Below are 24273 nucleotides of genomic sequence, written 5' to 3'. Positions count from 1 at the left end.
TGAGGCCCTAAGCAACTTAGCAAGACTCTGTCTCAAAAATAAAAAAATAAAAAGGGGATGTGTCTCAGTGGTTAGGTGCCCCTGGATTCAACCCCTGGTACCAAAACAAACACACACACAAAAACAAAACAAAACAAAACCCCAAAAAACTTAGAAAAAAAAGAATGAAACGGTCCACATTTCCATGAACGCAGCTGAATCGGCTTGGGAACATTGCTGACCCCGATTCCAGATACGCAGTGCTGCCTGTCACCCCACTGCCACTGTTGTCACGGGAAGTTGGCTGTGCTGGCCCACCAAGCCTGCCAGAGAACATTCCCCCGGTTAGTTTTCAATCCCAGCCCGAGGCAGATGCGCCCGGTGGGCAGAGCTGAGTCACATGCTCACGTCCTGGCTGCGGGAGGCTGGGGGTGAACCTGTGGGGGCATTGTCCTCCTCCCCTGTGGGCATGGCTCTCCAGGAAGTCTCAGGAAGGAGATCATTCCCTTCAACGCAGGGAGTGGGTGCAGAAGCTGGGAAGTAAGAGAGAGAGATGGCTTAGCTGATGATCACAGTAAAATGGTGGAAATCTCAGGACTCGAATGTCCCCAGCAGCAAAATGGAAATTATTAGTTCTTTCCTCAAAATATCATCTAGAGGACTGAAGGAGTTCATACAGGTAAAATTCTTAGAACTACGTGGCTACCGAATGGTTTAATGAATGCTAGATCTGACTTTTCAGTTAGCGAATTTTGCCTGGAGTCACTTAAAAATCAGCTGCTGTGCCGTTTTGGTTTATCCTGTATGCCTTCGGATGGACAGTCCTGCCTTCAGTGAGGACTGCCGATACTCCATGGGGTGGCTGTAAAGCTTGAACGCATAAATAACATAAAGTTCCTGGCACGGGGACACCCTTGATCAATGATAACTACTTATTTCTAATATTAATACCAATACCACCAATAAACAGGTCTTCACTATCTTTTGCAAACGCTAAGAGCAAGGTTTGGTCAGAACTTGAAATCACATCCAGGGAGTGGTTTGATGGAGGGCTACACTGAGGATGAAAAATGGGTACAAAGTTGGTAAAAAAAATTAAAAAAAAAAAGTTTTGAGCTGCTGGAGATCAAACCCCAGGCTTCACATAGGCTGGGCAAGTGCTATATCTCTGAGCTAAGCCCAGTAGCTCTTGTTGAGTGGACATTTCTTCTCCTTTATCGAAAGGAGGTGAAAGATTTGTAAAGAGCTCATTTTGCAGTAAGAAGAGTTGCGCTCATTCTCCCAACAGGCCTGGTGCTGGCTGTGGAGCCACAGAGGTGAACAAGGTGCCCCATACCTGTCTTCAGGTGTTCCCGGCCTGGGGGAGGGTGAAAGCTCAGGTGGAGTCTGGGAATGTAAAGGAGGGAAATACGCAGGTGTGAGGGAGGAGCATGGGTAGAAGAAATATTTCACCTTCTTCTTTGATCCACTCGAAGAAAAATGATACTGCAAGGGCGCTGGCAAATGGCTCCCTCTGGCCTTCAAAAAGCACGGGAGGACTATGGATAAATGGAGACGGAATCCTCTATCGGAAGGGGACTGCGGCTCTGAGGGAGGAGAAGTGGATCCAGGTTACCTGGTTTCCGGTGTGTCAAGAGAAGCCAGAAATCATGATTTCTTGATTTTTTAGTTGACAGTGATGAATGCAAATATTTCAAAAGACCGCATGCGCCTAAATGGTACAGAACAAGAAAAGCACTATTTGGTCCGAATTCCAGACCTGAGGCTGAGGGTCCAGGACATGACCTCCAGTCCACTAGGAGAGACAGGTAGGCAGGGGCGATTTTGACACCTTGATAAGTGCAGAGACGGAAAGACGTGGTGGCTGCAGGGCAGGAGTCCTAGGGGAGGACTGAAGCAGGTCAGCAAGGGAGCAGCGGGTGGGGGGACCAGCCGGCAAAGCTCAGGTGGGTGAGAGGAAGGAGGAGCTGAGGCTGGGGAGAGGACAGGGCTGGATAGACAGTGGCCTGGGCCACATTATCAGTCTGTTCAATGACTTCTTAATTTTCCTGATTATAATTTCCGCTGGTTTTGATAGAAAAACAGAGTTGGTTTCTGTGCCCCCCCCCCCCAACAACCACTTCCTGTAATAAAAAGGAGCCCTTTCAGATATCAAAGTCGGCCAAGCTCCTTCCGGCTCCCTCTCCCTCACCTGCACCCTCAGCTGGGTCACATTCTCTCCCCCAGGATATCACAGAAAGCACATGCTCCTGACCTCTGTCTGAACACCCTGGACTTGCCAGCACAGAGAGAAACCATTTGCACAGGAGGGAACGTTTCAGTTCTTCCCAGCCCACTCTCTTTTCACTCTGTCCCGAGCCAAAAGCAGTTGATGATTCAGAGAGCGCAGGGGTGGCCAGCAGGGCCCTGGGCGGCAACCAGGAGCCAGTTCCAGTCCTGGTCTTGCAGATGGATTCCTCCTGTAGCCCAGGACCAGACTGGGCCACACAGGCTCAGCTGTGGCATAAGCACTAGGTCAGATGGTCTCTGAGAATCTAAGGTCGCTGCCTCTCCATCAGGACTCTCAGGGCCCAGATCTGTCGCACACAGAGTGGACCTGACATCGGCTTGGGTGTTGTCCATCTAGCCAGCGTGTGCCTTGTGCCAGGCGCTCTGCCAGGCTCCCGCCATATGGGAGGGAGGTGGACAGTTCACCCACTTGGTGGACGAGGAAACTGAAGCTCAGGTAATTGAAGTGATGACCACTTGCCCAGAGTGGCCAGGCTTGCAGGTGGGACCTCAAAGGATACATTAGTTGAAACAATGGTTAAACGTTTCACTAAAGTAGCACACAAACATCATAACATATAAAACAGCACAGAGGGGTTTACCAGGAAAAACAAACTCCCCGGATTCCTCAAGTAACCTCCCTTAATAATTTTGATTATTTTTTTCTTTGATAGGAACAATAGTGCCAATAGTGTGAAAGTCTGTGCCCCTCACGTTCATATGTTGAAATCCCCCAAGGCCGTGGTGTTTAGGGGACGGGCCCTTTGGGAAGTGATTGGGCCATGAAAGTGGAGCCCTTGTTGTAGCAGGAAATGAGGGTGAGGACACCCAGATCTGGAAGCAACACTTTATTGGAGGTGCCACAACCCAGAGGGATAATTCCCCAAATCTGAGCCCCGAACACAGCAGAGCTTTTGCTTTTATACATAAGTGAGTTTTGGGCACATCGAGGCAAAGGGAGTTGGTGCAATTCTATTAAGGGGGTGCATTCTACATCCCTTACGTGGGTGCAAGCTTGTCAAGAGCCTAGGGACTCTTAGCTCATACAGCTTAGGGGCTAAGCCTAAAGGGGATTGTTCTGTCCCTGGCTTTGTCTCCTTCTTCTGCTACTGTGCTCATCTCCTATGGTACCTGTGAGTCGCCGTAAGCCTCTAGGGTTAAATGTCAACCAGCAGAGCTGCTGTGTGTCGGCATGCAAAAACACAGCCTGTCAGCTCTTAAACCGCTAAAGTTCCCATTTTGCGCTAACCCATTGTGAGTGGGATCAGGCCCTTCAGGGCCTTCAGAGATCAGGGGCCCTTGCCCTTGATCGCCTTGCCCTTCTACCACGTGAGGACACAGGCAAAGGTGGCATCTATGTACTAGAAAGTGGGCCTTCACCAGACACCAGCTCTGCTGGCACCCTGATCTGGGACTTTCCGTCTCTAGAACTGTAAGAAACACATTTCTGTTGTTTATACCCAGCTTGTGGTATTTTGTTACAGCAGCCTGAACAGACTAAGACAAACAGCTGGGCACTCTGACTACCTGCTGTGACATTTACTTACACTCTTTGCTTCCTCCATCTCCAACTGTTTAGTATTTACATACTTATTTGTTGTTCCCTTGATCTCATAAATTCAGTAAACATAAACTCTAATTTCTTATGCTGCTGCATGGGCAATGTCTGCGGACATCTCATTTTCTAAGATGTGGGTATGCATAATGTTACTTTTCTCTCCATCTTTTCTACCCTCTTCTATTCTCTACCTTTCAACAGCCTCACTTATATATTTTTTAATTGTCATTTTTTTTAAGAATGTGGTAAATATTTCAAAGCTTCCCTCCTGTTTAGTTTTCCTCTCCTTTTGGATGAATGGAGGATTGCATTTCCCTACCTTTTTAAACTGAGGATAGCCATGTGTCTAATTCTGGCCAATGGACATGGAGGAAGGGATCTGTGTGACTTCTGGGCTGTAGCATTTAATGGCAGGTGTGAGCCCCATACACTCATACAGTACCTGCAAGCATCGCATATGGTGGCACCTCTGTCAGCCTGGGTCCCAGAACAGCAGAGCCCCCACCAATGTTCCTCAACATGTAGTAAGTGGGAGACGTACATCTTTGTGGTCTGAAGACTCTGAGAGTTTGAGTTACTTATCATGGCAGCCAATTATATTCTGATGGATGCATTTCCCATTATACGCTGTCCTGCAACTACAACTAATACTTTCATGTGTTGTCCTTACTTTAAAATAAAATCAACAGATTATTTTAAAAGACATCCTTCCTCTGTCCTGGGAACTCTGCAAATGTCTTTATTTTACCTTCACCCTTATATTTGTCTGGGAATAGAATTGTAGGATAAAAATCTCTTTCAGAGCTTTCAAAATAGTGCACTAATGGTGTCTGACTTTTGACTTCTGATGAGAAACCTGATGCTGATCTGATTCTTTTTCCTTTATAAATGAATCTTTTTTAAATCTATGGAAAATGACATCAAAGTCTCCTAACTCGTTTTCTTTTGTTTTATCTCTTTGTTTTTTTCCACTTTCTTTTTGTTCTGTATTGGGAGGACTTTTTTCAACTTTTCAGCCATTTCTTAAAGTTTGCATTTTAGCAGTATCTCGTATTTGGAGAATTTTAATGCATATTCTATGTAAAGTATAGTAGAGAGAAATGCATGAGTCACAAGCACACAAAGGGGTGAATTATCGCAAAGTGAACACACACAGATCACCTCCCGCCAAGTGAAGAAGTCCTTTATTATCAGGATCCAGTCGCCCTGGGCTCCCTTCCGTTCACTTCCCATCCTTTCTCCCAAAGGTTACTCATTATTCTGTTCGAACACTGCCAATTAGCTCCACGTTTCTTTAAAACTTGGCATAAATGGAATCCTAGAGCAAGTCATGTATGCTCTTGAGGGCCCAGTTTCTTCAGCTGACAATTGGCAGTAAAAATATAACAGAGTTCATGGCAGATTGTAGGTGCTCAGTGCATGTTTGTTAAATCTGTTCAGCTCATAGTACCTTCAAATAGCTTTCATCATTTTTCTTAACCTTTGGTGGATTGATGGCATAAAAACAGGCACTAGAGTACTTAACCAGAGAACCTATAATTGTAGGAACTGATGTGGGGCAGACTGGAAGGTGGAAAGTCGTGAAGTAGGAGGGGACACATTCATTGTCTTAGTTCAAGTGGCAGTGACAAAATTCTGTGTTTTTTTGTGGCTTAACAGCTTTTCACAGTTCTGAAGGCTGAAGTCTAAGATTAGGGGCCAGGATGGTTGCTTCTTGCCATCTTTTGTCTGCTTCCTCACAGAGCAAGGAGAGAAAAAGAATCTGTCGTCTGCCTCTTCCTACAAGGGCATCAATCCCATCACGAGGGCTCCATTCTTGTAATTTAATTACCTCTAGAGGTCCCGTCTCCATCACACTGGGACTTGGGGCTTCCAGAGATGAATTTGGAGGGGGGCAGAATTCAACCCGTAGCACCAGACACTGTGTAAGTTTTGTGCTGTGGGGTGCTGGATTCTGTTGTGTTCTTTTACACAGCATTGGCTTGGTTGGGTACATAGTTAAATTACTTGGGATCATCTGGGCCTGCTTCAGGATTCCTTTTAAGTTTTTTAAAGGCAGATTCAGAATAGTCTTTAATCTAAGCCTAATTTAGCTTCATTACTAAGGCAAGACCCCTTACGGGGACTTTCCTTGATGCCTACTGTACTAAGAAGGGTTTCCATTTTGCCCTGATGGAATCGTAGACTTTCCTTGATCCTGAATGAGCTCTAGAATTTTCTAGCCTATTCCTTCCCAGAAGTCTCCCCCTTGGCCTTGAGTGGTTTGTTTGTTTGTTTTTCTCAGGTTGTGCAGATCATGACTCAGCCACAGACTCCCCAGGACCCCTAGGAGGTCTTTGAAGTTGAGAACTCCCAACCCTCCCCTCCAGTACTCCTTTGGTAAATTTCAGCCACCCTGGCTTCCCTGGGCTCTGTTTGGGTTTCCCTTTCCTGAGCTACATCCTGAAAATCGTCTCCATGCACTAAGGGGTCATCATAAGGCTTATATTGCTGTTTCCTTTCTCTCAAGGACCATAATTCTGCATTGCCTATTGTCCAATACAGTCCCGTGAGGCTTAATGACAGGAACAGGTTCTAAGGATGTATCATTTGGCAATTTTGTTGTGACAACATCATAGAATACACTTAAGCACAACTAAGATGGCTACAACGTCACTAGGTGACATAATCTCATGGGACCGCTGTTGTATATGTGGCCCATTGTTAGCTGAAACCTTCTGCAGCCTATGATTGCACTTGAAAATCCTTATTTTATATAATTTCGCCTATTTTCCTAATTGTCTAAGAAAGATTAAATCCAGCCTCTATTAATCTGACGTGAGTGGAAGAAAAAGTCTTTGCCCAACACTTTGAAAAAAGAATTACCCATATGGAAAATCTGAAAGCCTGGAAACCACCGTTCTGGATGTAACTTTCTTTAAAACGGCACCAAGACCAATTTATAATGGGTGATCTGACCAATCCAGATCAAAACTGTCGAATTTATCCTCAAAACTGGAGTAAAGATGGGGCCGGGGCCGGGAGGAGAAAGCGGAGAAATGAGATACAAGAGACTTTGTTCTTGCTGTGGTTAGAGTGGATGTGTCCCCTCAAAGTCCATGTTGGGACCTAGGACCCAACATGGCAGAACTAAGAGGCTGGCCCTTTTAGGAGGGTTAAGCACAGCCCCTGGGAATGGGATTAGTACGTTGAAAAAAGGGCCTGAGGAAACTTCCATTTCTTATGCTAAATGGGGACACAGTGTTTATCCTTTCGGTCACCTCACCAGGAGCCTCAGCAAGAAGGTGCCATCTGGAAACAGAGCAGCCTTCACCAGACACCAAATCTGTTAGCACCTTGATCTTGAACTCCTCATCTCCAGAACTGTGAGAAAATAAATATTTCTGTTCTTTAAAAATTGCCTTGTCTTGGGCATTTTGTTATAGCAGTGCAAAGGAACTAAGACATTCCCCAACAAGAAATGCATCCACCCTGACTTGGAGGCAGCACACTGTTGAGGGCACAGGTTCAGGAGCTGACTGCCTGGGTTTGAGTCCCAGTCCTGCCACTTACAAGCTCACCTTGAGCTGGCTGCTTAATTGCTCTGTGCCTCAGTTTCCTCATCTGTAGGCTGAGTTAGTGACAATATTCTCATCTACCTTATAGAGTTGGTTGTTAATGAAGGTGAAATAAATTAATGTTCGTAAAATACTAAGGATGGTCAATGATACATTGTATTTTGTAAGTGTCTGAACTCGTTTTTCTTATTAAAGAAGTAATGCACAGGGCTGGGGTTGTGGGCTCAGCAGCAGAGCACTCACTTAGCATGTGCGAGGCCCTGGGTTCGATCCTCAGCACCACATGAAATAAATAAATAAAATAAAGGTAATGTGTCCAAATACAACTAAAAGATATATATAATTTTTTTTTAAGAAGTAATGCACATTTGCTGTAGATAGAGACGTTCACCAGGGTAGAGGGGTGAGGCCTGCTAGGGCCGCCTGATTGTTTCCCACGACACCTTTCAGGTTGGACTTCCTTACTACAGTGTACTTCCTCAAGCCCAGCTCTAGTCCTGCAGGCATGGGAGAAACAAAGCTTGCAGATCTGATTGGGTCAGATCTACCAAAGACAGCTTACACCTTGAAGTACCAACCCCTGTGAGGTCCCAGCATGACTGTGTATTCAGAAATGCTCTCAGCCCAGAGGAAAATTTGCACATTATTGGACAAAAATAACAACACAAAACTGGTTAGTCTCTGCTATTTTACAACTTAAATGGTGGAGAAAATTTTTCTTTAACAAACATATTTTATAATTTAAACTGTTACAAGTCTTATGCTTTAAAGATGACATATACTATGTAGTCTCATAGTTATATCTCTTAGAAAGCCAAATGTCTTCTGATTACATGTTATTAAACATGGGGAAGTCATCACTAGCTATAATAATCAGGAAAAATGTGCATTTTTTTAATAATAAAAAATTTAATAATAAATAAATATAAAATAATACATAATAATAAAATTTTAATAATAAAAAATTCTTATTTTTGAAAAGCTATCATCAAATACACATAGATTTTTATTGTCTTCGCTGATCTTATTTTTTTATTTCTTAGATTCATTTATTTATTTTGGTATTGGGGATTAAACCCAGGAGCACTTGACCACTGAGCCACATCCCCAGCCCTTTTAAATATTTTATTTAGAGACAGGGTCTCACTAACTTGCTTAGCTCCACACCGTTGCTGAGGCTGGCTTTGAACTCACTATCCTCCTCCTCACTATCCTCCTCCTCAGCCTCCTGAGCTGCTGGGATTACAGGCCTGCGCCACAGCGCCTGGCCATCTTTGTTCTTAAATGCAAAGTTCAGTGGTGTTGAGTACTTTCAAACTGTTGGCCTATCATCATCATCATGCACTCAAAGAACTTTTTTTCTTGTGAAACTGAAATCCTCTTCCTATTAGATAATCCCTGCCTGTCACCCCTCTTCCCATGTGATTCTTCTGTGTACCCCATATACACGGAGTCATGAGGCCTTGGTCTGCTTGGGACCAGCTTATCTCACTCAGCGTGGTGTCCTCGGGGTCACTCCTGCTGTGCCACTGTAGAGTTTCCGCCCTTCTAAAGGCTGAATGGGGTTCCACAGTGGGTACAGGTCTCTCTCTTCATTCATTCACCCCTCCACGGACACTTGGGCTGCTTCCACTTTGGGCTATTGTGACTAATGCTGCTGGGAACTCAGATACACACATCTCTCTTCAAAACTCTGTTTGTAATTCTTTTGAGAAACAGACCCAGAAGTGGAATGGCTGGATTACATGGTAATTCTACCTTTAATTTTTCGAGGAGCTGCCACTCTGTTTTCCACAGGGGCTGCATCATTTTACATTTCCAACAAAGTGCCCCAGGGCTCCAACTTTTCTATATTCTCGGCCACACGTTATTTATTTATTTAGGTTTTTGTGGTGGTTATTCCTAATAAGTGTGAGTTGAGAGCTCATTGTGCTTTTGATTTGCATTTCTTTAATAAATTTTCCTCTTTTTCTGAATTAAGAAATAAATTATACATGGCAAAGTGCCATGTCTTGTAACTACAGCTAAATGAAACTGTTCACATGTGTGTACCTGTGAAACTATGGCCAGATCAAGCTAAGAAGTATTCCCAGTACCCCAAGAGGCTTTCTCACGCCCCTTCCAAGTTAGTGACCCCCCAGGTAACCACTCCTCAGGACATGGATAGTTTTTTTTTTTTTTTAATACTTTTTTTTTTTTAAATATTTATTTATTTTTTTAGTTCTCGGTGGACACAACATCTTTGTTTGTATGTGGTGCTGAGGATCGAACCCGGGCCGCACGCATGCCAGGCGAGCGCGCTACCGCTTGAGCCACATCCCCAGCCCACATGGATAGTTTTAATCTCCTCTCTGGCTTTTGCTCCATCAGACCAGTCCTCAACAATGTTCTTGTCGTATTGTCTTTGACGGTCATGGCAATGTTGACATTCTGCATAACCTTCTCCTCCTTATCTTTCTGAGGGTGATTTCAACACAGCATTCAAAATTCTCCAAGTATTGATATCTTTTGCATCGCTTCCCCTCTCTTCACGAGAATTCTTATCAAAATTCAGTTGTGACTTACACTTCTGTCACCAAGATTTGTTTGATTCTACACAGACTTAGAAGCTGATGTCTTCTCTCAGAGGTGGGATTACATTTATCAAGCTCCTGGGACAAAAATGGAAAGTCAGCATGTCAATGTGTTTGACGATAATAAAAAGAAAATATAATTGTTAAGTAGACTGGAATAGCCTCATCAGCATGAGCTGCACATTCTTCCCTGAAAGCAGATCTAAATGAAAAGTCAATTTTACTTTGAAGGTGGCTTGGTGAGCACTTGCTCTCCCAGCGCTGTCCGCTAAGTCTAGTAGTTGTCAAGGATTGTGCTGGGCGCTTGGTGGAGAAGGGTGAAGAGGAAAGATGGGACTCTATGCCCATAGATTCTAAAGTGCAGAGGGGAAGCCAGGCCCTGAACAGATGATCAGACTTCCAGCTTAGAAAAAAACATCTAAAATGCACAAAAAAACATCTAAAATGCACATTTTAGCCTCTGTTTTCTTTCTGCACTTACTAAAATAACATACAGAACATACAGCTACTCTTTTTTGGGGGGAGTACTGGGGACTGAACCCAGGGGCACTCTACCACTGAGCCACACCCCAGACCTATTTTTGTATTTTATTAGAGACAGGGTCTCACTGAGTTGCTTACCACCTCGCCATTGCTGAAGCTGGCTTTGAAATTGCAGTCCTCCTGTTTCAGCCTCCTGAGCCGCTGGGATTACAGGTAGGTAACACGGCGCCTGGCTCAGGGATTCCTTAAAATGGCAATTCACCAAGACAGGGGTCAGCAAACTACGGTCCATAGACTCGATTAAGTCCATTGCCTATTTACATGCAGCCTATAAGCTAAGGACGGTCTTATACTCTTAAATGGTTGTAAAAAAATTCAAAAGGAGAATATTTTATGATGTGAAAATTTCTATGTACATAAATAAACTTTTATTGGAACATGGCCACATATTCCAACTTGTGTTCCTGAATTCCATGCTACAGTGACAGAGTTGAGTAGATGTGGTGCAGACCATCTAGCATGAAAAGCCCCCCAAAATTGACTCTGTCCCTTCACGGAAAATAATTTGCCAATCCCTGCTCTAGAAAGTCCAATAGGACTTTCTGCAATGATGAAAATACAGCAGCCAGCCTCAGCTGACGGGTGGCCATTGAGCACTGGAAATGTGACTAGTGCAACTGAGGAGCCCAAAGCTTATTCTATTTAAATTTCAGCAGCTACATGTAGGTGGAGGCTGCCATATTGATAGCCTACAGAGCAAGTGACAGAAGGGGTGTAAAGGCAGCACATGCTGCAAAAGGAGGGGGGAAGGCTCACAGGTGGAGGCTGAGAGGTCCCCGCAGCCTCATCCTCTCAGGCTCTTTTCCAGCCTACATTCCAAACGCTGGCCCTGGAAGGTCCCTGAACAGATACTGAGACTTCTGGGGAGGGAGAGAGCGACTGCATAGGGTTATACTTTCCCAGGGAGGATTATGCTCTCCTAAAAAGGGTACAGAGAGAGCTGGGCTTGTGGCTCAGTGATAGAACATTTGCCATGTGAGGCCCTGGATTTGATCCTCAGCACCACATAAAAATAATAAAATAATAAAGGAATTGTGTCCATCTTCAACTAAAAAAAAAAATGTCCAGAGAGTCTTCTGGAGAATTTAACCAGATCAGAAGGAAGACTTAAAGATCCTGGTACTGGGAGTTCCTAATGCATAGGCACCCAAAGTTCATGATCAATAAGCCCTCCTCATATGCTCCAAGAGCATTGGTCTACATGCCGTCCTTCAGTATGAACAGGTAAACAAGATTCATCATACACCTGGGGAAATCCTGGAATAAGTGAGGAAAAAAACCAAACAGATAAATAGACTTAGGCAAAGATCCACGGAAACACATATTAAATTAAGAGGTTCATGAAGCTGGGTGGGAAATACAGTCTTTATTTTCAGAAAGTTCATCTGAAATGTAGCATTTCCTTTGATCATGAGTAATAGAAGTAATTAAGTACCTGCAACTTCATCACCAATAGAAATCACGTGTTTTTCTATCACATTGCTTTTGTGGAATTTATTTCAAGATATGACATTTATGCTCTTTATGACTCTGAAATTATGATTCTTAACAAACATGCTGCTAAATCTTATAATATAGAAGCATTGGGGCTGGAATATGTTACTCTATGACAGATTTCTTAAATATTTTGATAACTGCATTTCAGTATACACAGATTCCTCAACTTACAATGGGGTTCTATCAAAGTAGACCAATTGTAAGTTGAAATTATCGTAAGTCAAAAATTCATAGTAGAGTGCTTACCTAGCATATGTGAGGTACTGGGTTCAACTCTCAGCACCACATAAAAATGAATAAATAAAATAAAAGGTATTGTGTCCATCTACAACTAAATTTAAAAAAAAAATGCATTTAATGCACCTAACCTATTGAACATCATAGCTTAGCGACGCAGTACACTGCAGAAGGACAGATGCTTTCCTTTCTGATCGGCTGGCTGCCTAAGAGCTGCAGTTTGTTGCTCTTGCCTAGCATAGAGCGAGAATATCATGCCACATAACACTAACCTGGGAAAAGATTATAATTCCAATTATGGCTTTTATTGAATGCTTATTGTTTTCATACCATCATAAAGTTAAAAAATTTACATAATTTGGGGAATATCTATAAATTTTTATAACCCTATATATGGAGCTTTATTCATTTAAAAATATCATGGTGGTGCATACCTATGATACCAGTGACTTGGGAGGCTGAGGCAGGAGAGATCACAAGTTCAAGGCCAGCCTCAGCAATTTAGCAAGGCCCTAAGTAACACAGTGAGATCCTGTCTCAAAATAAAAAATCAAAAGGGCTGGGGACTTAGCTCAGTGGTAAAGTACTTTTGGGTTCAATCCCAAGAATCATTCAATCAATCATCAATAAACAATATTCTGAGAGCTGACGGTGTGGCTCAATGGTAGAGGGCTTGCTTAGTATGTGCAAGGCCCTGGGTTCAATCCCCAGCACCACACACAAAAGAAGTGCTGAAAAAGGAGTTCTTAGGCTCTACAAGATTGCAAAGGAGTCCATGGCTCAAGACAGGTTAAAAACATCTGTAATAATACTCTTTTTTGGAGTTAGAAGTGGGTAGGGAATGCAGACAATAATAAGCACTATGTGCCAGATTTCAAACCTCATGATTCTAAGAGGTAGCTATTATTTTGATAGCTTTAATTAGATTTTTGAAATGCTTGTTTTGTCCTGTCAGTAGGATATTTGGAAAGGGAAAAGATGAATAGATGCACTTGATAAGCCCTCTTGACCCCAAAGTCCAGCTTTCTTTTGCAGAAATGGTACATGGACATTAGAAACCAGTTAGAAAGATGCAAAAGGGACAATAAAAATGGCCCTCAAACTTGTTACCTCTCTGGTCAACATCATTCTGGCCGCTCTCTACGCACACCTCCAGAAATCGACACACATAAACTCAGACATAGATAAATCGATGTATAAAGATATGTAGATAATTTTAAACAAAACAGGATCAAATCACACATTTGTTAAGATTTTTAAGACTTTGTCATTAAACAATTCATTGTGTTTATCTTCCATATCAAAAATGGGAATCAAGGGCAGTTATCATTCTCACGTACAAGTGAGGAAACCGAGAATCAAATAATTAAAACCTGTTTATGATCATACATGGTGAGAGGAGAATAAACCTCTTGGTCATCCCAGAGCTACTTACTCTTCCAGTTCATGGTCTCTGTGAGGGGCAAACCCGGGAGTTTAGTTGTACCAGATATTTACCTGCAAGCTTGTAGCCTTGAAGGGTTGAAGACTTCAGGGGATTTTAGCTCAAGTGGGGGGAAGACTCTATGCCAGGTGCCAACAGAGATTTACAGCTAAAAATCTTCCACTGAACTGTTAAACTCAGGGGCAGGAATCTGGTGCCTCCTGGATTCCTTGCTTTATTTCTGTTTTGATTCCTTTGTAAAGCAAAGGGGAGCCATAAACTCATTCCTCTGGTTAACCTCAAATAAAACAACTCCACACCTGTAATCTCAGCCACTTGGGAGGCTGAGGCAGGAGGATCACAAGTTCAAAGCCAGCCTCAGCAATTTAGTGAGTCCCTAAGCTACTTAGTGAGACCCTGTCTTAAAATAAAAAATAAAAAACTAATTTTAAAAGTGGTGGTGGTGGGGGGCGGGCTGGGGAAATGGCTCAGTGGTTAAGCACCCCTGGGTTTAATCTTTGGTACTTAAAACAAAAACACCACTAGGTGTCTCCATGGAACCCATCACAGAGATGCAGAGCCATTCACACGAGGTTGACCTTCCTCATCCAGCTCAGCTCCCAGGAGCTGGAGGAAGTTGAGAGAGAGAATTCAAACGCAAGTCCAGGGAAGGTGGACTCAGTGTGGTCAGACCCCGGGTTTGGTCAATCTGCAGTTTCTCAAAATCAGATTGGCTACAGCAGAATCACTTGAGGCTCTTGTTGAAAGGAGTGATGCCAAGGTTTCACTCCAGAGCAGCAGGCGTCAACCTTTGCTTCATGTGAGAGTCCAGGGAAACTCTTAAAAGTTCAACGGCGCGGGGCTGGGGGTGTAGCTGAGCAGCAGAGCGCTGGCCTAGCATATGTGAGGCACTAGGTTGGATCCTCAGAACCACATACAAATAAGTAAATAAATAAAATAAAGGTATTATGTTCATCTACAACTAAGAACTATTTTTTTTTTTTTAAAGTTCAATGACTCCAGGAACAAAATGACAAGTAGGCTTTTCAGGTTCCTCCACAAGAAACATTAGAAACTGTCAGAACCAACTGTGTCAGAACTCTGGAAAACCATCAAAGGTTTATAGCAACCAAGTGGATTCTGAATCAAGAAAAAGCAGGGCTGGGGTTATATCCAGTTGGTAGAGTGCCTTCCTAGCATGCACAAGAGGCCCTGGGTTCAATCCCCAGCACCAAAAAAATAAAATAAAATAAAAAAGCAACTTAAAAGCAGCTCTGTGGGAAATGAAGGCTAAGGTAGAGCTGTAAATCAGCCCGGCCTCGTGTTGAAAGAGGACCTCAGCACAGAGCCAGTCTGCAAAGACTGAGGGAGGTGTGTTTGATTTTGTCATCTTTCATTTGTTTTCAAGGAAATCCCTATCAAAATACTAATCAAACATAAACTAAAGGAACAGAGATTCAGTGACCACATTTGACAAGGAATACAGTCTTTTCCTAAAATAGTTTATAAGAGTCATTAAGAAACAGAGGACTCGCTGGGCATGGTGGTGCATACCTGTAATCCCAGTGGCTTGGAAGACCGAGGCGGTGGATCACAGGTTTGAAGACAGTCTCAGCAACTTAGTGAAGCTATAAGCAATGTAGTGAGATCCTGCCTCAAAATACAAAATTTAAAAAGGGCTGGGGATATAGCTTAGTGGTTAAGTGCTCTTGGGTCAATCCCTGGTACCAAAAACTAAAACTAAAACAGATCATTACAACCTTCAATAATCAAATTCAACAAACCCTGGAGAAGGGAGAGACTCTGATCTTCAAAATTATCACATTATAATATACAAATGTTCAATTTTCAGGTCTGGGAGTATAAGATTACCAACTATACAAACAAACAAACCAACCAACCAACCACACACACACACACACACACACACAAAGAGAAAAGTGTGTTCCATGCATGCCTGTAATCCCAGTGATAGACCCAACCTGATCTTTTCTTAAAATTGGGCATCTCCCCACAAAACCATGAAAAGATAATTTCGGCTTTACTATAAATTACTGCAAATTCTGAACCTGCTTGGAATGCCTGCCCGTGCCTTGAATTCACCCATGCCTGGCTCTCTGACCAGGTAGCAGCCCTCTCTGAAACTTAGTGACACCTCATAAATATTGGCCTTCCCTGGCCAGACAACGACCCTTTCTGAGGCTCTAATGGTCCTCATAAATTCTGATGTTGGGGCCAGCAAAAAATGTAAACTACCATTAGTATGATGCTTGTCAGAGTTCTGTTATCTGTAACCCCCCTTTGTGTAACTGTCTGGGCTATAAAGCTGGGCTTCAGGAAAGCTGGGGTGCTGTCTTGTTCCCGCCGTTTTGGGAGGGAGAGGCAGCCCGGCCGGTTGAAATAATAAGCTTGCTTTAATTTGACTTTAATTGGAGTCAGTGGTCTTTTCTTGTGTCCTGGTCTAACACCAGCGGCTTGGGAGGCCGAGGCAAGAGGATCGAGAGTTCAAAGCTAGCCTCAGCACCTTAGCGAGACCCTTTCTCAAAATAAAAAATAAAATGGGCTGGGGATGTGGCTCAGTGGTTAAGCACCCCTGGGATCAATCCCTAGTACCAAAAAAAGAAAAGTGTGTTTCTGAAGCTGAGAGGTATAATAACTGAAATGAAAATCTAACGTCCAGCCTTGTCCTAGTCTAATCACACTAAAATGTCTGGAGTGGGGGCTCCAGCATTAGTTTCTCAAAACTCTGTGAACATGGAGAACCTCTGTCCCAGAAGTTCTGATTTAGCCTCCAGAAGCTGTGAGTCTACAGAAGAGGCACATTATCATCACGTGAAGAACTCTAGAAATACTGACTTCTGGATTCCTCCCCAAATCATTTGAAAAGGAAGCTTTGGGGGTAAACACTGGGAATTGGCCTTTTGAACACATTTCCTTAATAATTCTGATGACCACAGAATTCCGTGAATTCCATCTTCCATATCGGAAAGACTTTTCTTCATCAGGATACCAAGAGCCCCACTATCTAGTGCACATGTGTTAATAGCATTTGTTAATAGTCCCTTGATGAGGCTGAGTTCGCTGAATGATTCACTGACTCATTTCAGACTAACCTCGTGTCTTGAGGGCCCTGGGAATGCAGCAGTGCAATGAGGAGACGTATCCCTGCCCTCATGAAGCATTCCTTCCAGCACAGGAGCCAAATAGATCACATGATTATGACTGTTGACGAGGAAATTAAAGTGAGACAAGGGGTTAGAGAGGGAGGGGAGTGGGCAGGGTGTCACCGGCAGCTGACATTGAAGAAGGGACAGTGAAGGGGGAGCCTACTGTTGAGGGACATCTAGGAAGAGAGCCTGCTGATTGAATAAAAACACCTGAAATCTCGGCTTAAAAGGAAGACAACTTGCACCTTCCAGTGTCTCCCTTTTGTTTTGGATCATCTCTCATCTGGGGCCAAATGGCCTCGCTCTGGGGCCTTCGACCAGTATGGGTGTGAATTTTGAGCTGGCCACACCATCCCAAAGAGTCACAATGTCTTCAACTGTAAAATGCCTTAATAGTCACCACGATTCCTCTCTGACGGTAGGATTGCCATCACGGGTACCTGGCATAGGGAGGTAGAGTGCAAGGGTTAAGTCATGAGTGCTGCAGCCAATGGCTTCCATCCAGAGCCTGGCTCTGCCATTTTCTTACCATAAAACTCCAAGCAAATCATTTCGCCTTTCTGAGTCTTTGGCTTACGTGCTAGAAACAAAAATGTCATGTCCTACTTCTGATCCTGGGACCATGTTAGGTTACTTGATCAGAGGGAATCAAGGTTGCAGATGAGATTAAGACTGCTAGTCAGCTGACTTCTTCTTTTTTAGTCGTAGACAGACACAATGCCTTTTAAAAGAATTTTTAGATGTTGATGGACCTTTATTTTATTCATTTATTTATGTGTGGTGCTGAGAATCGAGCCCAGGGCCTTATACATGCCAGGCAAGTGCTCTACCACTGAGCCCCAGCCCCAGCCCAACACAATGCCTTTTTTATTTTATTTTATTTTATTTATTTTTATATAGTGCTAAGGATCCAACCCAGTGCCTCACACTTGCTAGCCAAGCACTGTACCACTGAGCTACAACTCCAGCCCCTCGTCAGCTGACTTTAAGACCAGGAGATCATCCTGTGCTATCCAGCTGGGGTCCTTACCCGTGGAGCAGGGGGCAGAAGAATGGTCACAGTGACGTGATGTCAGGATGGGGCCCAGGGTTGCTGGTTTGTACACGAAGGAGACTCTAGTCAAGGAATGCCAGTGGTCCCTGGGGAAAAATTCAGGCTACTCTGCTGGTACTGAACTTTGGCCAACAGAGGCCTGTGTAGGACTTGCAACCTACAGAACTGGAGATGGTGAGTTTGTATTGCTGAAGCCACCCACCATGCTAGTGGCAATTAGCAGCAATAAGAAACGAATAAAATCTATCATTTGAAAATGGACAACATCATAGTATCCGCCTCACTGGCTGTTCTGGAGGGTTCTCTGAGCCCCCCTCAGTGCTAGGTCCCCAGTAAGTGCTCTGGCAGATAAAACAAAGATGTCCATACCGTAGTCTCCAGGACCTGGGAGTGTTACCCTACTTGCCAAAAGGGACTTCCCAGATGTGATTAAAGATTTTGAGTCAGATTATCCCGGTGGGCTCAATGTGGTCAGAGATCCTTACAAGCAAAGGGAGGGAGGCAGGAAGGCCAGAATCCTGGAAGGAGACATGAGGACAGAAGCCAGATGAGGGTGGGGAGAATAAGGGAAGGGAGAGAGAGGGGAGGGAGGCCCGGAGTCGGGGAGAGAGAGTGCTAATGATTTTTTTTTTCTTTTTCTTTTCCAGTGCTGGGGATAGAACCTAGGGCCTTGCACATGCTGGACCAATGCTCTTCCACCGATCTGCACTCCCAGCTGGACACACAGGGAGAGATTTGAAGATGCCATGCTGTGGGTTTTGAAGATAGAGAAAGGGATCGGGATCCAAGGAATGTGCAAGATCTCTGGAAGCTGGAAAAGTAAGAAACACCTTTGTAGAAGATCGTAGAGGATCGCGGACCTGCTGACACCTAGTTCTGGGACTCCTGGCTTCCAGCACCGTAAAAGAACACATTTGTGCAGTCTCAGGGAGGAGGCAATCAGTTCCAGCCGCCACGGGAAACAACACAGTGCTCAATAAACGCTGAGTATTGCCATTAGGTGGACCTCCAGCCTTAGGTCAGGTACAGGGTGCTCAGAAGTACTAATCACAATAGCAGCGATGGTGCCTGGAATCCACCAGGGGCACACCAAGATGCCGCCTCCAGTTTTTTCTGCTTAATTTTTGGCCTCCAAAGCATCTAAAAGCATTTTGCTCACAATTTTTTGTTTGTTTTTAAAAATTAAATTCAAAACCAGGAACTTCCTCCCACCAGGCAGGTCTCTGCCATGTGCTAGCGAAAGCTAATAGCTTTGTCTTAGAAGAGGCAGTGGGGATAGGCAATACACCCAGGGTAGAAAAGGGTGCCCAGCCTCGGTCCTGGCACTGCTTGGCCGGTGACTTGGGTCATCTTGCTTCTCTTCTCTGAGCTTCATTTTCACCCATTAGAAAACAAAGGGATTAAAGCGTCGACAATTCCCATTGGTTAGGCACCTTTGATGTATGTCACAGTTTGGATCTGAAATGTCCCCTGAAGGTTCAAGTGTTAAAAATGGGGTCCCCAATGCAGCAGTGTTCAGAGTGGGGCTTTGGGAAGTGACTGGATCATGAGAACTCTGGTCTCATCAGTGGATTAATCCTTCCATTGGCTCATGATAGAATGGGCTTTGGGGACGGGGTGGGAACTGCAGAAGGTGGGGCCTAGTTGGAAGAAGTAGGTGGGGGGGGTGTGTGCCTCAGAAGGGTGTGTCTTGGCCTTGGCCGCTTCTTCTCTTTCTGCTCCACCTTTAAGGAAGTTGGCTTTGTTCCACCATGTGCTCCCCACCAGGATGTTCAGCCTCGCCTCAGGCCCAAGGGGACGGGGCCTAGCAATGGATTGAACCCTCTAAACTGTGAACCAAGACCAATCTTTCATCTTTTGTTTTCCTCAGGCATTTTGTCACAGTAATGGAAAGCTGACACAATGTCCAAGGTGTGTGTATACTCTTATTTGAGCCCTGTGAAGCCAATGCAAGGAATCATTTCCATTTTATAACCCAGAACACTGAGAGGCCCACAGAGGTTAAGTGACTTACTCAAGTCACAGAGTTGGCAGAGCTGGGATTTAAGCCAGGACCACTTGACTCCTTTATGACGTGCCCCTCCACCTTTAACATGTCATTGCCCTCTCTGAGGACAATGACATGTTTAAAGGACATATTTACATATCTGCTCTGGTGTTATTGTTTGGACATGAGGTCTCCCCCCATGCCCAAAAGTTCCTGTGTTAATTCAGAAATATTCAGAGGTAAAATCCTCAGATTATGTGAGCCCGTCAGTCCGTCCTATTTTGAAGGGACTCACTAACTGGTGTAACTACCTGTAGGCTGGGGGGTGTGGCTGGGGAGGTGGGTCACTGGGAGGTGCCCTGGGAGGGTTCAGCTCCCTGCGGCCCTGCCTTTCTCCTCCTTCTCTCTGCTTCCTGGCAACCATAAACAGAACAGCTCTCCTCCTCCAGGCCCCTCCGCCATGATGTTCTGCCTCTCCTGGGCCCAGAGCTACGGAGTCGGCCCACAGGGTCTAATCTCTTAAACTGTGAGCCAAAATAAATTTTCCTCCTCTAAATTGTTCCCACCATGTATTTTGGTCACAGATGAAAAGCTGGCGAACCCATCTGGTGTCTCTGGGAGTCACCGAGAGGACAGGGAGGAGCTATGAGCAGTCCCACAGTGGGTCACCTTCTAACTTACACACGCGCATCCTGGAAGTGGTCGCTCCCTCAGAGCCTCTGACCCAGCTCCTCAGAGGCTTTCCTCAGGAAGACCCATCCCCACCTCACCTGTTGTGACAGACACCACAGTTGCAAAACCAGTGTATATTCTCCCCCTTCTGATTTAGTAACAGAGTCCCCGTTTTCTTTGAATGACAATGGGCCCAGTTAAAAATACCTCCTTGCATTCCCTCCCCTGGAGCTAATGTGATCAATCCTCAGACTCAGTTTTTTATTTATTTTTAGTTGGACCCGATACCTTCATTTTATTTATTTTTATGTGGTGCTGAGGATCGAACCCAGGGCCTTGCATGTGCTAGGCGAGCGCTCTACCCCTGAGCCACAACCCCAGCCCTCTGGTCCAGTTTTGATCAATGAGATATAAATAGAAATTTGGATGGGGCTCTCTGGGAATTTCTTGTCTTCCTCATACAAAAAGGCTGAGGAACTCAACAGGTGCATGCCTTTTTCTCTTTGCCTTTGCCATTATTCCTGCCTGGAATGTAGGTGAGATTACTGGAAGTAGGGCAATCATCTTATGACTATGAGGAAAGAACCCCTTGCTAAAGATAGCCGAGGAGGAAGGCAGAAGGAGCTTCTGTCCTTAAGGATTTCTTTGAGACTCTTTACTAAGCTGGACTGCCTACCTCTGGACATCTTCCTGAGGAGATAAAAATGAAAGCTTTATTAAGTCAGATTTCTGTTTCATACAACTCAGTGTAATCCTGACTGATAAGTTCTCCAAGAAAGGTCTATTTCTGGCCCCAAGCCCTGATGTGCTGCATTAATAAGCACGTGTGCTGACCTGAAAATAGACCTCGGAGGAAGAGGCATGGCTGTGGCTATGATTGTGAGCTTGCTGAGCTATCCCCTGTCCTGTCCGTTCTCTAGATAAAGTGAGGTTCATTCCCACTGTCTTCAGTCAGAGCACAGCGGCCTAATGCACGTGTTTCAGGAAAGCTCAAATATAGCTCCAAGTCTGCTGCTTTTGCTGAGTGAGCAGCACCTGCGTGTCTTGCAGTCCCGGTGCAGGAGTTGGGGATGTCTCTAGGAAGGTGGGGTCTCAGAAGGGTCTAGAAACCAGGGTGCGGGCAAAGCCTGGCTTAAGCAGACAAGCTCTCCTTCTTTTGGTTTCCTGTGACATGGGTTAGCATATGACAAAACTTGCTTGAGGTGCAAACTGGGACTCAGAGGGTGAAGTGACAGTGTCAACCCAGTTGCTTGGTTGCGTGAAGTGGGCTCCGTAGAACTGGAGGGGAAAATTGTTTGCCAGACGAATACAGGATGGCTCAGAGAATCATCAGCAGGTTTGGACACACTGACCTGGGGCTTTAGTTGCAGGAAGTCTAGGTAGCAGAGACCAGCGTCCGAACGACAGCGTGGTCATGAGCTCGGTCCTCAGCTGAAGGAAGGCAGGTGCTGGGAGGAGCCCTTCCACACGGTATGGGGAAGAGGTTTGCTGGAAGCAACCAAGGAACTTAGCACCAAAAAAAAAAAAAAAAAAAAGGTAGTAAAAGCCAAAAAAGAGAAAGAAACCATATTAGTATAGAATTAGCCCAGGGCTTGTGTTTTGGGATCAGCTGACTTCAGTTACAGTCTTAGCTCTGCCCCCTCCTGTCTGTCTTTGATGAAGTCAATGAACTTCATTAGGCCTCAGTTTCCTCAACTGATAAGAAAGAGCCAGGATGGGGCTGGGCTGTGGCTCCGTGGCAGAGCACATGCCTAGTATGTGTGAGGCCCTGGGTTCGATGCTCAGCCCTGCATAGAAATAAATAAAATAAAGATCCATTGACAACTAAAAAATATTTTTAAAAAAGATTGAGCCATGAACATAAGCTCCAGGAGGGCAGGGATTTTTGTCTTTCCCCACCATGTGCTTGTCCCAGTGCCTAGAGCCTAAATTAGTGCCTGGAAATCATGGATGCTCAGTATCTACTCAGAGAATGAATGAATGCGCCTCTTGTTGGTCCCAGCAACCTCTTAGGTAGAGAGCTATTGTGTTGCAAATGTACTGTGTAAGGTACCTGGCCTGGCGGGGAGGGTTCCTGCCTCACCACCTACCCTGGGGACGGGGAGGAGAGACCCCCCCACCCCAGACACTCGGGGAGAGAAGCAGCTGCCTGGTTGCTGGGCCTGACTCGCCCTGGGGGGGGGGAGGACCTGTTGACCCACGTGCACAAGCCACCAAGCCTCACGCTCAGGAGCAGAGCCCTGTAGCTGGCAGCAGCAACCCCACGTTGTGCGTTGTGCGTGGGACAGAGCCACTCCGGCAGCCTCTGGGACTTCCTGGCACAAGGAGTGGGTGTGTTAAACCCTGCTCCCACCTTTGACGTGTTAAGGAGTCGGAAGTCACCACACCCCTACGCTTCACAGAGGACCTTGACAAATTGTGGTGAATGGAATCAGGTACAGCCCCCGGGGGAATGTGCACAGCGTTTAAAAAATAAAAATAAAAAGATACACACAGCAGGCCTTCACTGGCGGAGGGAATGCAGTTCTACTCAGTCGTGGTTTCATTCTCTGGTCTTGACAAGAGGAAATTCTAAACCCTTTCAATCCCCAAGGCCACTGCAGAAACACAAAACATAACAGGAAGAGACAAACCTGGACAAAGTAAGGATTTTGGCATTTGTCATCTTACTCCCACCAATAACCAGCATCTATGCTGGATTCACCGTCACCCTTATCAGCACCGCCACCCCCGTGCCACCCATTGCTTCACGGCCACCTCCACCCACCCAGTCAACCCTCGGTGGCCAGCAGCACCACCTTCGCCACGTTTGTCCCTATCAAATGATCGCCAGGATGTTGACACCAGAGAACCAACCCTACCGGGTCCCAGCCAGGTGCCCTTTCCCAGGCTGGCCCTCGTTCCCCAGCAGTTGGTTGCCCACAGGTCACAGCTGCTCCCTTCTCCTGAGAATTCCCTTTAGCCAACAGGAAATGCCTGAGAAGTCACCCCTGCTCTCTAAGTGGGGTGTACAAACGCCCAGTCTCCTGGCTCGCGCTGGGACACTCCGGGGTGGTGGATCCATGCTACAGCGCCCTCTGTGGGACTGGAACTGAGGCTGGCTTTCCCTGAACCCATACTTCAGCCCGACTTTCTCTCCTGTCCTCTTCTGCTTCCCTCACCCCCTAACAGGTTTCCCCTGCGAAGTCTCTCAATAGAGCACTGTAAGAATCGTACTTCAGGTCGGATACGGTGGCACACCCCTACAATCCCAGCAGCTCGGGAGGCTGAGGCAGGAGGATCCTGAGTTCAAAGCCAGCCTCAGCAATGGCGAGGTGGTAAGCAACTCAGTGAGACCCCGTCTCTAAATAAAGTACAAAATAGGGCTGGGGGTGTGGCTCGGTGGTTCAGTGTCCCAAAAAGAGTCCTACTTAAGTCTCTGCTTCCAGAGAACCCGACTCAGACGTGCCCACCACTCATGGCTGTGCTAGTGGATGCATTTTGGAATGCTTCCCTGCCCTTCTCACCTTCTTGGGGGATTTTGCCTGGACTGGCAGTGGCCTGATGGAGCTGACCAGCTCCATCTGAGTTCGGCATGAGATCAGCCATGGTGGGAACATTTACGCCATGGAAATTGGCAAAAACAAACAAACAAAAAATCCAAACAAAAACTGCTATAAATAAATAAATAAATCCTGGCGATCTAGTTGTTAAATACTTACCAGCATGCCACAGGGCACAGGCCTAACCGTTTTAATCCTTTGATTTCCAGTAAAGTG

General features: G+C 45.3%; 1 long non-coding RNA gene across 2 annotated transcripts in view; it reads left to right on the top strand.

Moving 5' to 3' along the window:
• Window positions 1–22290, top strand: part of LOC125618939 — a 30591-nt gene extending 8301 nt beyond the window's left edge. For both annotated transcript variants that reach the window (XR_007350321.1, XR_007350319.1), the window contains exon 3: window positions 18504–22290. This is a non-coding gene — a long non-coding RNA (uncharacterized LOC125618939). The remainder of the gene's footprint in view (window positions 1–18503) is intronic.
• Window positions 22291–24273: the final 1983 nt, after the last annotated feature.

Source organism: Marmota marmota, unplaced genomic scaffold (genome assembly GCF_001458135.2).
Source record: "Marmota marmota marmota unplaced genomic scaffold, marMar, whole genome shotgun sequence".
NCBI lineage: Eukaryota > Metazoa > Chordata > Mammalia > Rodentia > Sciuridae > Marmota > Marmota marmota.
Note: the sequence above shows the minus strand (reverse complement) of the source record. Positions and strands in the feature narration are given on the sequence as shown.